The sequence below is a fragment of the Gopherus evgoodei genome, chromosome 8, assembly GCF_007399415.2.
Source record: "Gopherus evgoodei ecotype Sinaloan lineage chromosome 8, rGopEvg1_v1.p, whole genome shotgun sequence".
NCBI lineage: Eukaryota > Metazoa > Chordata > Testudines > Testudinidae > Gopherus > Gopherus evgoodei.
The window spans coordinates 109,572,721-109,586,692 of record NC_044329.1 but is presented as its reverse complement, the minus strand read 5'-3'; positions in this window follow the sequence as shown (position 1 = coordinate 109,586,692).

Here is a 13,972-nt window from a genome sequence, read left to right as displayed (position 1 = left end):
AGGGCGGCACAGAGGGAGTCAGGACCTGACCTGGGGGAGCACCGGGGGCGACAGGGTCTGTGCGGGGGCGGCACAGAGGAAGACAGGGCCTGACCTGTGGGGGGGCACAGGGGGCGACAGGGTCTGTGGTGGGGAGGGCACAGAGGGATACAGGGCCTGACCGGCGGGGGGCCTGATGCACTCTGCCTCAGACAACCAGGAAGCCTTCTGCTTGGATTACCAGTGTAACTGACCATGGCCAAGTACCCAGGGTTGTCTGCAGGGCTCAGTCCTGTGACAGTCAGCACCAAACGCACAAGCCTGAGTAGCACCTGTGCTAAATGAGTGTTAGCAATCAGTGAGTTGTTATAATCCCAGGGGACACACGCTACATTATACATGGTTATTACATATTCCTCCCCAGACAACATGGCCCCAAGTGGTAATAACGGTTCCTACTAGTTCACATCCCCGCTGGGGCATCTTCTGGTAAATCACCCCTGGTTACTTTGTTACAGATACCACAGTGATCAATGCAGATGGAACTCTGATCATTCAGCTCCCAAAAACTCTCTCTACTAGTTCAATTCAAGAGTTCCCTGTGCCATGAGCAGGTAGCAGGCTGTTATCCTTGTTGCAGACAACTACTAAAGGCACAAGCGGAGGCATTTAAGCCAGAAGTATTGTGATGCCTTGCTGGTATCTGTCATCTTTATGGGCCGCACCTCTGATCAGATTGAGACAAAGCTCTGCATGCCAGGACCAGTTGTCTCCATAGGGCCATACCTCTACTTTAAATATCAGAATACCTGTAGCCTCATCCATTTTACACAAGTTAGTTGATCTTCTGGAAAATTGTCAACATGGTTCCATTATGTGAGCAAAATTTAGATGCTCGTGTTTGAGGATATTTACTCCTACCGTGTATCCTGACCCGAGTATAAAGTTACGGTGACACCTAGTGCTCAAACAAATAAACAGATGTAGCAACAGAAATTACATAGAAAATAGAGGAGAAGATGTATTAGGTCACATATCAACCATCCTCTCAGGAGGATGTCATGATTTCAGCATTTTGGGAGGAGTCAGACACATAAAGCAAGGGAAGAAATTTTGCCTGATAGCAAATATCAGCCTGGAAGTGGACATTTTGTGCACAGAGGGAAACATGCACAGAGGAATACAGAAACAACAAGGAGTCCGATGGCACCTTAAACACTAACAGATTTATTTGGGCATAAGCTTTTGTGGGTAAAAAACCTCACTTCTTCATATAGATTCATAGACTCTAGGACTGGTAGGGACTTTGAGAGGTCATCGAGTCCAGTCCCCTGCCCTCATGGCAGGACCAAATACTGTCTAGACCATCCCTGATAGACATTTATCTAACTTACTCTTAAATATCTCCAGAGATGGAGATTCCACAACCTCCCTAGGCAATTTATTCCAGTGTTTAACTACTCTGACATTTAGGAACTTTTTCCTAATGTCCAACCTACATCTCCCTTGCTGCAGTTTAAGCCCATTGCTTCTTGTTCTATCCTTAGAGGCTAAGGTGAACAAGTTTTCTCCCTCCTCCTGATGACACCCTTTTAGATACCTGAAAAATGCTATCATGTCCCCTCTAAGTCTTCTCTTTTCCAAACTAAATAAACCCAATTCTTTCAGCCTTCCTTCATAGGTCATGTTTTTAAGACCTTTAATCATTCTTGTTGCTCTTCTCTGGACCCTCTCCAATTTCTCCACATCTGTCTTGAAATGCGGTGCCCAGAACTGGACACAATACTCCAGTTGAGGCCTAACCAGCGCAGAGTAGAGCAGAAGAATGACTTCTCCTGTCTTGTTTACAACACACCTGTTAATGCATCCCAGAATCATGTTTGCTTTTTTTGCAACAGTATCACACTGTTGACTCATATTTAGCTTGTGGCCCACTATGACCCCTAGATCTCTTTCTGCCATACTCCTTCCTAGACAGTCTCTTCCCATCCTATATGTGTGAAACTGATTGTTCCTTCCTAAGTGGAGCACTTTGCGTTTGTCTTTATTGAACTTCATCCAGTTTACCTCAGACCATTTCTCCAATTTGTCCAGATCATTTTGAATTTTGACCCTGTCCTCCAAAGCAGTTGCAATCCCTCCCAGTTTGGTATCGTCTGCAAACTTAATAAGCGTATTTTCTATGCCAACATCTAAGTCATTGATGAAGATATTGAACAGAGCCGGTCCCAAAACAGACCCCTGCGGAACCCCACTTGTTATACCTTTCCAGCAGGATTGGGAGCCATTAATAACTACTCTTTGAGTAGGGTTATCCAGCTAGTTATGCACCCACTTTATAGTAGCCCCATCTAAATTGTATTTGCCTAGTTTATCGTTAGGATATCATCCAAGACCGTATCAAATGCCTTACTAAAGTCTAGGTATACCACATCCACCGCTTCTCCCTTATCCACAAGGCTCGTTATCCTATCAAAGAAAGCTGTCAGATTGGTTTGACACGATTTGTTCTTTACAAATCCATGCTGGCTATTCCCTATCACCTTACCACCTTCCAAGTGTTTGCAGATGATTTCTTTAATTACTTGCTCCATTATCTTCCCTGGCACAAAAGTTAAACTAACTGGTCTGTAGTTTCCTGGGTTGTTTTTATTTCCCTTTTTAGAGATGGGCACTATATTTGCCCTTTTCCAGTCTTCTGGAATCTCTCCCGTCACCCATGACTTTCCAAAGATAATAGCTAGAGGCTCAGATACCTCCTCTATTAACTCCTTGAGTATTCTAGGATGCATTTCATCAGGCCCTGGTGACTTGCAGGCATCTAACTTTTCTAACTGATTTTTAACTTGCTCTTTTATTATTTTATCTTCTAAACCTACCCTCTTCCCATAAGCATTCACTACGTTAGACATTCCTTCAGACTTCTCAGTGAAGACCGAAACAAAGAAGTCATTAAGCATCTCTGCCATTTCCAAGTTTCCCGTTACTGTTTCTCCCTCCTCACTGAGCAGTGGGCCTACTCTGTCCTTGGTCTTCCTCTTGCTTCTAATGTATTGATAAAAAGTCTTCTTGTTTCTCTTTATTGCCATAGCTAGTTTGAGCTCATTTTGTGCCTTTGCCTTTCTAATCTTGCCCCTGCATTCCTGTGCTATTTGCCTATATTCATCCTTTGTAATCTGAACCTTTGTAATCTGCATCTGTAACTTTCACATGGAGTGAAAGTTACAGATGCAGACATTATATAATGACACATGAAGAGAAGGGAGTACAGAGTCTGTACTAGCTTGCACTGTAAAAATCTGTTTGGGTTGTGGGGACATGATGCTGTGAAGAGTAGCTCTCTCCCAGTCTTGCCTCCATTGCCTTCACTGGAATTATACCAGGGACAAATTTGGCCCTCTGTGCCTCAGTTTCCCCGTCTGATAAATGGGAATTATGAGAACTTCACAATGAGTGGTAAGTTTTAATTAATTAATGTCCATAAAGTGATTTGATGTTCTCAGATGGAAAGGCAAAATATTATAAACATACACACTCATCTAAACCAAAGGAAGAGCTGACTCCAAAAACCTCTTCATCTCTTCATTCTTTTTTGAATGACTTCTGCAGGACTAGTCTCTCAACAAATGTCACTTAATTACAGTTTAATGGAGACTTACCTATCCTGGGATTCAGTTAATTGCTTTTGATGCATAAACAACATAAAATTTCAGCCTAAACAGTTCAAGTTTGGCAAAGTTATGAGCAACTTAAAAAGCATCTCAGAATAGGAAGTGTCAGACAACCTTAACTATTGCAATGCGCCAGTTCTGGCTACGGTATATGATATTTTCTCTGTGTATTGTCATTGATTCTACAGTCTCCTCTTTCTAATTTAGTCTAAACAAAATTTGATTCACATTCATAATGGAAGTATCAGTAGCAACTCCATTGTTCAAGTTGAGTTGAGATTTACACTTAAAGCATGATTCGAGTCTGTTTCATGTTTTAGTAACTAAATTTATTCTCCAAATTTTGCACAAATTTTTGATTGACTTTTCTCTGTCAGTTTAATGGAAAAATCTTTACTAACTTTTGCAGAGGAGACATTTTTAAAGCACTCTCTTTTTTTTAATTTTTATCTTATTTTCCCCATTTTTCTTTTGAGTTTCTCTAGCTAAAAAAACAAAACAAAACAGTCACCACTTGGTAAGGCAACTCCTATCTTTTCATGTACTGTGTATATATCTACCTGCTACTGTATTTTCCACTCCATGCATCTGATGAAGCGGGTTCTATCCCACGAAAGCTTATGCCCAAATAAATGTGTTAGTCTCTAAGGTGCCACAAGGACTCCTTATTGTTTTTACCACAAACTCAAAACTTTACACCTTTTCCACATACCCCAATGTGTATTCTGCTAACATCTGAGCCATAAAGCACTGTCCAATGTTTACAATTAAGTCAATTAAACATAGAGAATTATGAAGTTATTCATCAGAACCTAATTCAGCTGTCCCAGTAAAGCAGACAGAACTATTCAGATCTGTCAGCTACTTCTGTTTTCTGATGCTCTGGGGATAGCTGCCTTTGTAGCAAAATTGCAAGCGTCTGCCCTCTTGACAGCATGAATTCAAGAATGGCCCCTTTCACTCAAAAGAAATTCCTTAATTAACACTTTGGGGCTTTACATTCAAGTTCAGTTTATTGAAACAGTTAATTCTCAAGCAAAAGTTAAAAGATTGTGTAAACCAAACTCTTAAACATCTCAGTGTTTTCATGTCCATGCAGCAGATTGTGAATATTCAGCATGGTGGGAATCCTCTAGAATCAAGTGTCTATTGCTGCTTAATTCTCAGTGAAACTACCTGCAATGCATTTTTTTTTAATCTAGCTGTTCCCCAGAACTCTGTTATACCAGTTGGTACTTTAAAGCAGTTATTAATTAGCTCCAAGGTGACACCTTGTGGTAGCCATTCCAACTATTTTGGATATAATGCCTATACTGAATCAAAAACATTCTCTTTCGCCCACTCTGTCCTTCCAAAAATGTCATCCAGTTTCTGCATTTCAACATGATTTCAATCTGTCTCTAATATACCTACAGACGTCTTTGTTGGCAACTTTCATGTACAGGAATTTATATGAACTGGGGGTGTGGAGTAACATTACCACCCTATGCCAGTTCAATCTAGTAATCACAAGCCTCATTTCCTCTGTAGAAACACTGTTCATCTATCTCAGGGGTGGCCAGCCTGAGCCTGAAAAGGAGCCAGAATTTACCAATGTACATTGCCAAAGAGCCACAGTAATATGTCAGCAGCCCCTCATCAGCTCTTTCCTGCCCCAGTGCCTCCCGCCCACCGGCAGCCCCACTGATCAGCGCCTCCCCCTCCCTCCCTGCACCTCCCAATCAGCTGTTTTGTGGCATGCAGGAGGCTCTGGGCAGGGGGGAGGAGTGATGGCACGGCAGGTTCAGGGGAGGGGACGGGAAGGCATGGAAGAGGGGCAGGGCGTTTGGCAGAGCCAGGGGTTGAGCAGTGAGCAACTGGAAAGTTGGCACCTGTAGCTCCAGCCCTGGACTCGGTGCCTATACAAGGAGCTGCATATTAACGTCTGAAGAGCGACATGTGGCTCCGGAGCCATAGGTTGGCCACCCCTGATCTATCCATTTTTAATGTGCTCATCACTTGTGACGTTATGCTCATAATTACGTGAGGAAATGATCCACATTAGTAAGAGGATTTAAAAAGGGGATATTGTTATGAGCCCCAGTACTGCTGACAGATAATCAAAACTCTTCTTTACCTCTAGCTGTAGAGGCCTGGAGCAGAAGAGCATGAGTTTAGCTGGTGACTACATGTGTACATACATCAACAGCGACAGCCTGGTCTGAAACCAAAGTTACATGCTGACTGTTTGCAGCTCCCATGGCAAACAGGACTGAGCAGCCCTTGCAAAACTCTGGTACTAAAGCCTGCAGAAGGTGAATGGCTTATAGAGCTTTCCACTGTTTTCTGAAAGGAGGAAAACTAAAGTTGGATGGAGAGAGATCGAAGAGAAAGGTCTGCAGAGATCACAGTGCTGCTTTATTTGTAATGATCTTTTGCTTGCATTCAGGAAGAGCAGACAAGAGTTACACATCCTGAACACACCACTACAGGAAACTCTGTTCACTATGGGTGCTCCCCCTTCTCACCCTTCTGCTGCCCTTGTGCTGATTGTCCTGCTTAAAGATCAAATACTCCAGAAAACAGTTCTGTGGCTTGTGGTTTACATCTTTCTTCTTTCAGTATGGCTGCCTTCCCCAGAGAGATCACTTTATGAGTGTCACAGGCCTTGCAAAGAGCCAGCAATGGTTAATGCACCCAGTGGCACTAAAAACAGACATAAAAGGAACTCTGGTAATAGGAGACAGGAGGGGAACTCCCTGCCTCAGAGCATCTGAAATGCACCTGGGACAGTGGGATGAAAGAAGGACATTTCTTCTTTACAAAGTAATCAAATCTCTGACTACCTATAAATTCCAGATGGCTGTTAACATGAATGCATAAGCGGGGGGGAGGGAAGGAGGAGAGAAGTGTTATTACCGCTGTCTAAGTGAGACCATTACTGGAATATTGTGTTCACTTCTGGTGTTCAGAATTCATAAAGAATGTTGATAAATTGGAAAGGGTTCTGAAAAGAGCAACAAGAAGAATCTGAGGTCTGGAAAATGTGCGTGTGAAATTTGTCTTGAGAAATAAAAGTTTAACAAAATGAAGATTAAGAGCTGACTTGATCCCAGTATCTAAATGAGAAGAAAATTTCTGATACTAAAGGACGTTTTTCATCTAGCAGACGAAGGCAGAACGAGCTCCAATGGCCAGAAGCTGAAGCTAGCCAAATGAAAGCAAGAGATAAGATGCACTTTTTTAACAGTGAGGGAGTTAACCTTTGGAATAACTTACCTAGGGATGCGATGATGGATTTTCCATCAGCTGAAATCTTTGCACGAAAATTGGATGTCTTTCTAAAAAGATCAGTGCTAGCTCAAGCAGAAGTGATAGGCACGATGTGGGAGCCACTGGGTTAGGATCTCTTATAGTGGTCCCTTCTAGCCTTGAAAGTCTCTTAATTTAAGGAGGTCACTTCTGGTAATCATAACATCTACAGTCTGGGTATCCTGCACTGATACCACAACATCCTAATCGCTGTAGACGTGATCACAAACCCACTTGTGTTAAATGATGCTGCCAGGCCTGATCCAGCAAAGCTCTTAAGATGTGCTGGAAGTTAAACAGCTGCGTAAGTGCCTTGCTGGACAGGGGCCAGAGCACTCAGCACCTTGTAGGATCACATCTAGAATAAACTGACTAATTATTATTATATTTGATTTGTATTATCGTAATACCCAGGAGCCAGAGCTCTCCACTCCTGTCTTCTTGCACAAATAGCTCTGACACCTCTGGTTTGTAACTGCTGCTGGGTACTTTATCTGTGTTTTACCAACCACTCCCCTCTCACAGTCCCGTGCAGCAATTCTATTTACAGAGTCCTACAATCATCATTACTTTTTGCCAGAGACTGCTAGCCTCTCTCTCCTGCGTGGCCTTCCTGTGTGCTTTTTCTATTCTTCGGCTAACGGGCTAATTCTTTCCTTAGCTCTCCCCAGGTCAGGCTGATCTAACTAACCACCCTTCCTTCAATCAGGAGCTCCTGGAGAAATGAATTGGGTTTTCAGTGACCTGTGTGCTTCAGCTGCTGGTTCTCAGTACTCTGTCACGCAGCCCATCATGGACCAGGACCCAGCGTGCTAGATGCTGTACAAGTCCAGAACACAAGGACAGTCTGTGCCCCAAAGAGCTGACAATAGAAGTATAAGACGAGACAACAGATGGATACAGACAGACCAGTGGGGGAGTAACAAGGAAACAATGAGTGTCTGTCAGAATTACTCTGTACTGGATAGACCAGCTCAGCTGTATTATAGATCCTATACTACTAACGGCTAATGCAGTTTTCCTTTAGCTCAAATGGTAGGGGTCTACGCTGTTGTATTAGGAGGCTCTGAGTTCTATTCCTGGTGTTGCCACAAAATCCCCAATGACCATAGTAGTAACTAGTTATCGGTAGCCATGCAGTTGTGAAGATAATGATTATTTTGCATTCATATAACACCTTTTATATAAATATCTGGAAGATATGACAAAGGTAGGTATGTATTCTCATTTTGCTGGTGGGGAAACTGAGTCACTAAGAGAGGCCGTGACTTACTCTCACACAGTCGAGGGGTGGCAGAGCTGGAAATAGAGTCTGGGAGTGTTGACTCTCAGCCCTGCTCTGGACATGAGACCACCTCAGCTCCCTTTGATCTTGAGTCTTACTTCAAAAACAGTGTCTCTGTAGCTACTTATATGATGGTAGTGGCAGCTGAACCTAAAAGGTTAGAGGTTCTGTTTGGATAAGTTTGGGTGCTTTGCCAACCTCTCAGGTTTGCAAAGCCAGACCAGGATTCTTCCAAGGACACAGGATTTCCGCAATGTTTCCTGGTTCCAGCTGGGCTGGAAATACCATTAGAACAAACCTGAGCCTGGGCATTTTGGACCTTCCAGTTCCCTACAGACAGAGAAATCCCACGGTCCATGCCCTGGTACCAAAAATTGGGGAGATGAACAAAAATGACAATGAATGATGTGAAAAGTTAAAAGGACATTTTCAGATCCTCAGAAAGAGGAACATTTGTTATGAAGGCAGGGGTGGGCATGTCATATTTAATTTGAATTGGTTGCTTGAATGCTTCTCATTCAGATTAAATTCTGCCATCACTCCCCAAAAATTAGGTGTCTGTTTACATCTGACATAACTGCACCACTAGCTAGGGCTTATCTACATGGGAAAGTTTTACCAGTTTAACTGGTACAATTATACCATTATAGTTATACCAACATAACTCCCTGTGTAGACATTTTAGTCCAGTTTAAGAGAGTTCTATTTTTTCAGTTTAGCTTGAACCAAAACAACCTAAACTAAACTGAAAAAGGCACTTGTGAATGCGAATAGGAATGTCTGCCTGGAGACTTACACTTTATATTCACACCCTGCCTTATACTGGGATAAGCTCCCCATGTAGACAAGCTAGAGTTACCTGTGGAATTTGTTCCTGGACTTCTCCACAGAAGGGGACAATATGGCACTCAGATGTCTCAGAAATTCCCCAGAAGCAAACAGGCCCAATTTAATGGAAAAATGTTAAACAGACATTGTAAAGTAATTTAGAACCAACATATATTGCTGTTCGGTATTTCTATTTGGAAGGCCCTAAGGTATCCCAAATCGGGACCAGAGTCATTATACTAAGCAACTTAAAAATGTAATATTTATAAATTCTAATAAGGCCAGACACATTTTAATGAAAATTGTTTCTTCCCCTCAGTGGAAACATCTTTTGGGGGAGAAAGAGGTTTTTAAATATCCCCATACCATGTTTGCAACCAGCACACCACAGCACTGTATTAGTGAATGTGCATCACAAAATGAAACTGACTAAAACCAGACTAATCTGATTTCCATATGACCAAGATGAAGGAAGTGTAAATAGAGAACAAAAGGTGAAAATCACCTTGTTCCTATGCAGAGACCTGTAGTGGGACATAAGTGGTGCAGAGGCATCACAGCCTTCAGTGATGAAAATCAACATTTTTACATTATTTTATTATGGAATAATCTTCTGAGTAAGAAACACCATTAAGGAATATTTTGTTTTTAAATGTAATGAGCCAGACTCCACTCTTACTTACATCAATGTAAATCTGGATTAATTAAATTGAAGCCAATAGATTTACACACAGATTTACACCTGTGAAGAATTTGGTCCCTCTTGTGTCGATCATTTTGTTTTGTTTGTTTGTTTTGACATTGTCCTTTGACTATCAGTGGTCCTTGCTGAATATCAAATAGGACAGCATGGGGAATTAAGCCTCCAGGGTGTCAGCAACAGATCAAACTCTCAGGATTTGAAAAGGCTTCTTGATGAGCTCCTCTGGAAGATATTGTTATCTATTCCACATCCCTAGATGTGATTCCAGGTGGGCTTTTCAGATGAGATGAGATTTATTTGCCGACAAAAAAGAATTCCCACTCTGCTTTCAAGTGGTAGAGCTAAGAGCTGATGCAACACTCGGTCCTCCTTCCCCTGCCTAGTTATCTCAATGTTTGCATGTTTCTAGTCACATGGACAATTCTGAGCATTGGCAGTTTGAGTTCTTTCCTCTGTGGGCCTTGTATAGACTTGGATTTACAGCTCTGATGAAAGAGGATGTTAGCTACCCTTTGCTAATTAACATGTTTGAAAAGTCTAGTATGGAGAAGGCAGCATAGCACATGTTAAAGTCTAAGGGCGTATCTAGACTTAAACCAGTGTGCTCCAGTGAATGCTACCTACGCTGATGGGGGGCTTCTCCAGTTGGCATAGGTAATCCACCTCCGCAAGAGGTGGTAGCTAGGCTGATGGGAGAATTCTGCTGTTGACATAGCACTGTCTACACCAAGGGCTAGGTCATTTTAACTGCCTCGCTCAGGGGTGTGGATTTTTCACACACCTCAACCACGTCTTTATAACAGTCTAATTTCCTCGTGTAGAGCAGGCCTAAAGTAGACTTTATCTCAACTGGTTTAGCACATGTTAAAGGCAATGCACCTTGTCTACACTAGACTCATAGACTCATAGACTCATAGGTCAGAAGGGACCAATATGATCATCTAGTCTGACCTCCTGCACAAGGCAGGCCACAGAACCCTACCCATCCACTTTTATACAACCCCTAATCCAGGACTGAGTTATTGAAATCCTCAAAACTGGTTTGAAGACCTCAAACTGCAGAGAATCCACCAGCAAGCGACCCATGCCCCACGCTGCAGAGGAAGGCGAAAAACCTCCAGGGCCCCTGCCAATCCGCCCTGGAGGAAAATTCCTTCCCGACCCCAAATATGGCGATCAGCTAAACCCTGAGCATGTGGGCAAGACTCACCAGCCAGCACCCAAGAAGGAATTCTCTGCAGTAACTCAGTTCCCATCCCATCCAACATCTCCCCGCAGACAATTGAGCAGACTTATCTGGTGATAATCCAAGATCAATTGCCCAAATTAAACTATCCTATCATAACATCCCCTCCATATATTTATCAAGCTTAGTCTTGAAGCCAGATAAGTCTTTTGCCCCCCAGACTTTTCAAACATATTACTAATTAGAACATGTTCTAACAACACTCCTTTTCCCCTAGTCTAGACAAAGCCTAAGGCCTGGTCTACATTAGAATTTACATCAATACAGCTACTTCTGTCAGGGATATGAAAAATCCACACTCCCAAGAAACGTAGTTATACCGACCTAACCCTGGTGCAGACAGCAATAGGTCAATGGAAGAATTAATCCGTCAACCTCACTACCGCCTCTTGGGGAGGTAGATTACCCACACTGAGGGGAGAACCCCTCCTGTCAACATATGTAGTGTCTACATTCAAGGGCTACAGCAGCACAACTGGGCCTCTGTAGCATTTGTAGTGTAGACAAGCCCTAAGCGTATGTCTACACAGCAAAAAAACCCTTGCAGTAGCGAGTCTTGGAGCCCAGGTCAACTGACTTGGGCTCATGCTGCAGAGCTAAAAATAGCAGTGTAGACATTTGCCTGGGTCTGGCATCTGGGCTCTGAAACCCAGCGAGGGGGAGAGTCTCAGAGCCCAGACTCCAGCCCAAGCCCAGACATCTACACTGGTATTTTTTGCCCCGCAAGCTGAGTCAGTTGCAGACCTTCCCTAGGTAGCTAGAGGGTTGTTGCAGTGTGAGGAAAACCTGGATTAGAAACAAATAAAGAACTAACTGATCAGATAGATATTAATGGCTGGGCAGCTGGTGTGCTGTGAGCTCAGCTCTTTGCTCATTGTTCTCTGGTGTTCCCCCTGGGTGTTTTGTCAGACCCATCTGGTGTCGCTTGTCTTATACTAAGCTTGGCTTGTAAGGTCTTTTGTAGGGACTTATCCTCCCTACTCTGATCGAGTGCGGCGCTGGACCGGGGTTGTGTCCGGGCTCTTTGCGTGGAGCCGCCGCCTCCTCGCTGCCTCCTTGCTTCCCCCCGGGCCGGTCTCTCTGCTGCCGCCGTCCGGGAGAGGAGGCGAGCAGCTCGGGCCGCGGCCCCCGCTCCTCGCTCCCTCTCATGCGCTCGGACGCCGGGCACTGCTGGGGCCCTGGCCGGGCAGCGCGGGGAGCCCAGGCGGCCGGGCTCGGCGCCGCTCCCGCGCTGATCTCGGGTAGGTGTGGGTCCCTGCGCAAGGCGCTCCGCGGGCAGAGGTGGGCGGCAGCTGTCACACGTGAGTGTCCGTTGCCTCCTCAGCTGGAGTCCTGTGGCTGTGGCTGGGGGGGCTGGTCCGAGCCGCTTGTTCTCTGTGTTCCACACGGAGCGATTGGTTCAGGAGAGGAGAGGGGAGGAGGCTGTAGATCCTTCTTTGTGTGGTCGGGGATTGCGTTGTTGCGGTTGGCCAATCGCGTGATTAGAGGCATGGTAAGCGCGTGATTTTTCTTCTTGTCCAATTAGATTGCTAGCATGTATGATGTTAGCCCACATGATTGGTTCTTATGTAACCAGACTTAACTATATAAGGAGGTAGTGGAAGAGAATAAAGGTGATTCCTGACTTGTTTGCAGCTGTGTTGACTGTGTGAATTTTCTTCGCTCCGCATGAGATACCACAGTCTTTGAGGCAGGGACCATCTGTGTGTGGAGTGCCTAGCACAAGGGTGTTCTGGTCTATAGGTGGGGTTCCTAGGAGTTACCACAATATAAATAATACATTAAAATGCAGTAACATCAGCTGGGTTGAGACAATGTATTCTTGACAGGGGTTATCATCCCTGTATTTCTCCCCCCCTCACCTCCCACCCCATGTTACAGGACATGTTCAGGTTAGAAGTCCGAAATTTTATTACCAATAACAACGAGGTGATCTCGACTGAAAGAGTTTGAAAAGGCAGATGTCATTTTGCTCCACTTATGTGGTTTATTGTCCACACTTTGCTCATCTTGGGGCAGTGAAACATCACAGCAGGGGAGTGATATCCGTGAGCCAGCTTCGGGGCAACACAAAGAAACTCACCCTCTCTTTTGAACTCCTGTTCAGGGGCTAGCCAGAGTCCCAGAGACTCATGTTTTTGCTAATGCTTCCACTGTGAGCAGTGAAGGAAGGATGATGGCAGGGGGGCATGGCCCTAACCCTCTCTATTAGCCTGCAGAAGAGGCTAGGCACAAGAGGAGGTGTTTTCTTCACCCTTCCCAAGGTGGACCTGCCATACCACGTTCACGCTCCAAGAGGAATTCTCGCCGACTCAAAGGGCAGAATCTTTGTCCAATGCAGGGATCAAACTGGAGGGAAAACGGCAAAGGGACTTATCCAAGCTCCACCCATGCTCTGCCATTTGAATCGCCATAGATTGTGAGGATGTTCAAAAGATGATCACACAGCTCCTTGAGCGCCACTGGGCTCCCTGAGTAGTGCTTCCCCTCTGGGAGGCCTGAATGTGCCCATGGATTCGGCAGGGCTCCTTGGGCTTGGCAGCGTTTTGATTGGAGGAAAGACAATAAGTGCTGGTATCTCCCCAATGCCACCTAGCACCATGCTTAGCGGTGAGTCCCAGTGCATGCCGCAGTCTGGGTGCCTGCTTCTCCTTTCCCACCCGAGGAATGAAATCATTAGCAGTGTTGACATTTAAACTCTCCTCAGAGATCAGCTGAATTAACACTTCTCTGAGATGAACAGGGCAGCTCACTCCTCTCAGAGTTAGGGTTGCAGGTTGTCTGTAGACTCACCTCTGCTTTCCTTGCACTCTGTTCACATTCGTTACATTTTCTTTGCAACCATAACAGCTAGAGACTTTTTTTTTTTCAATAGAAAGCTGAGTTCTTTAGAACAAGAGAACAGTTTGATAGAGGGGCCAGTAGGCCGCACTGCCACAAATCGCTCAAATCCAAACCCTGACCCTATG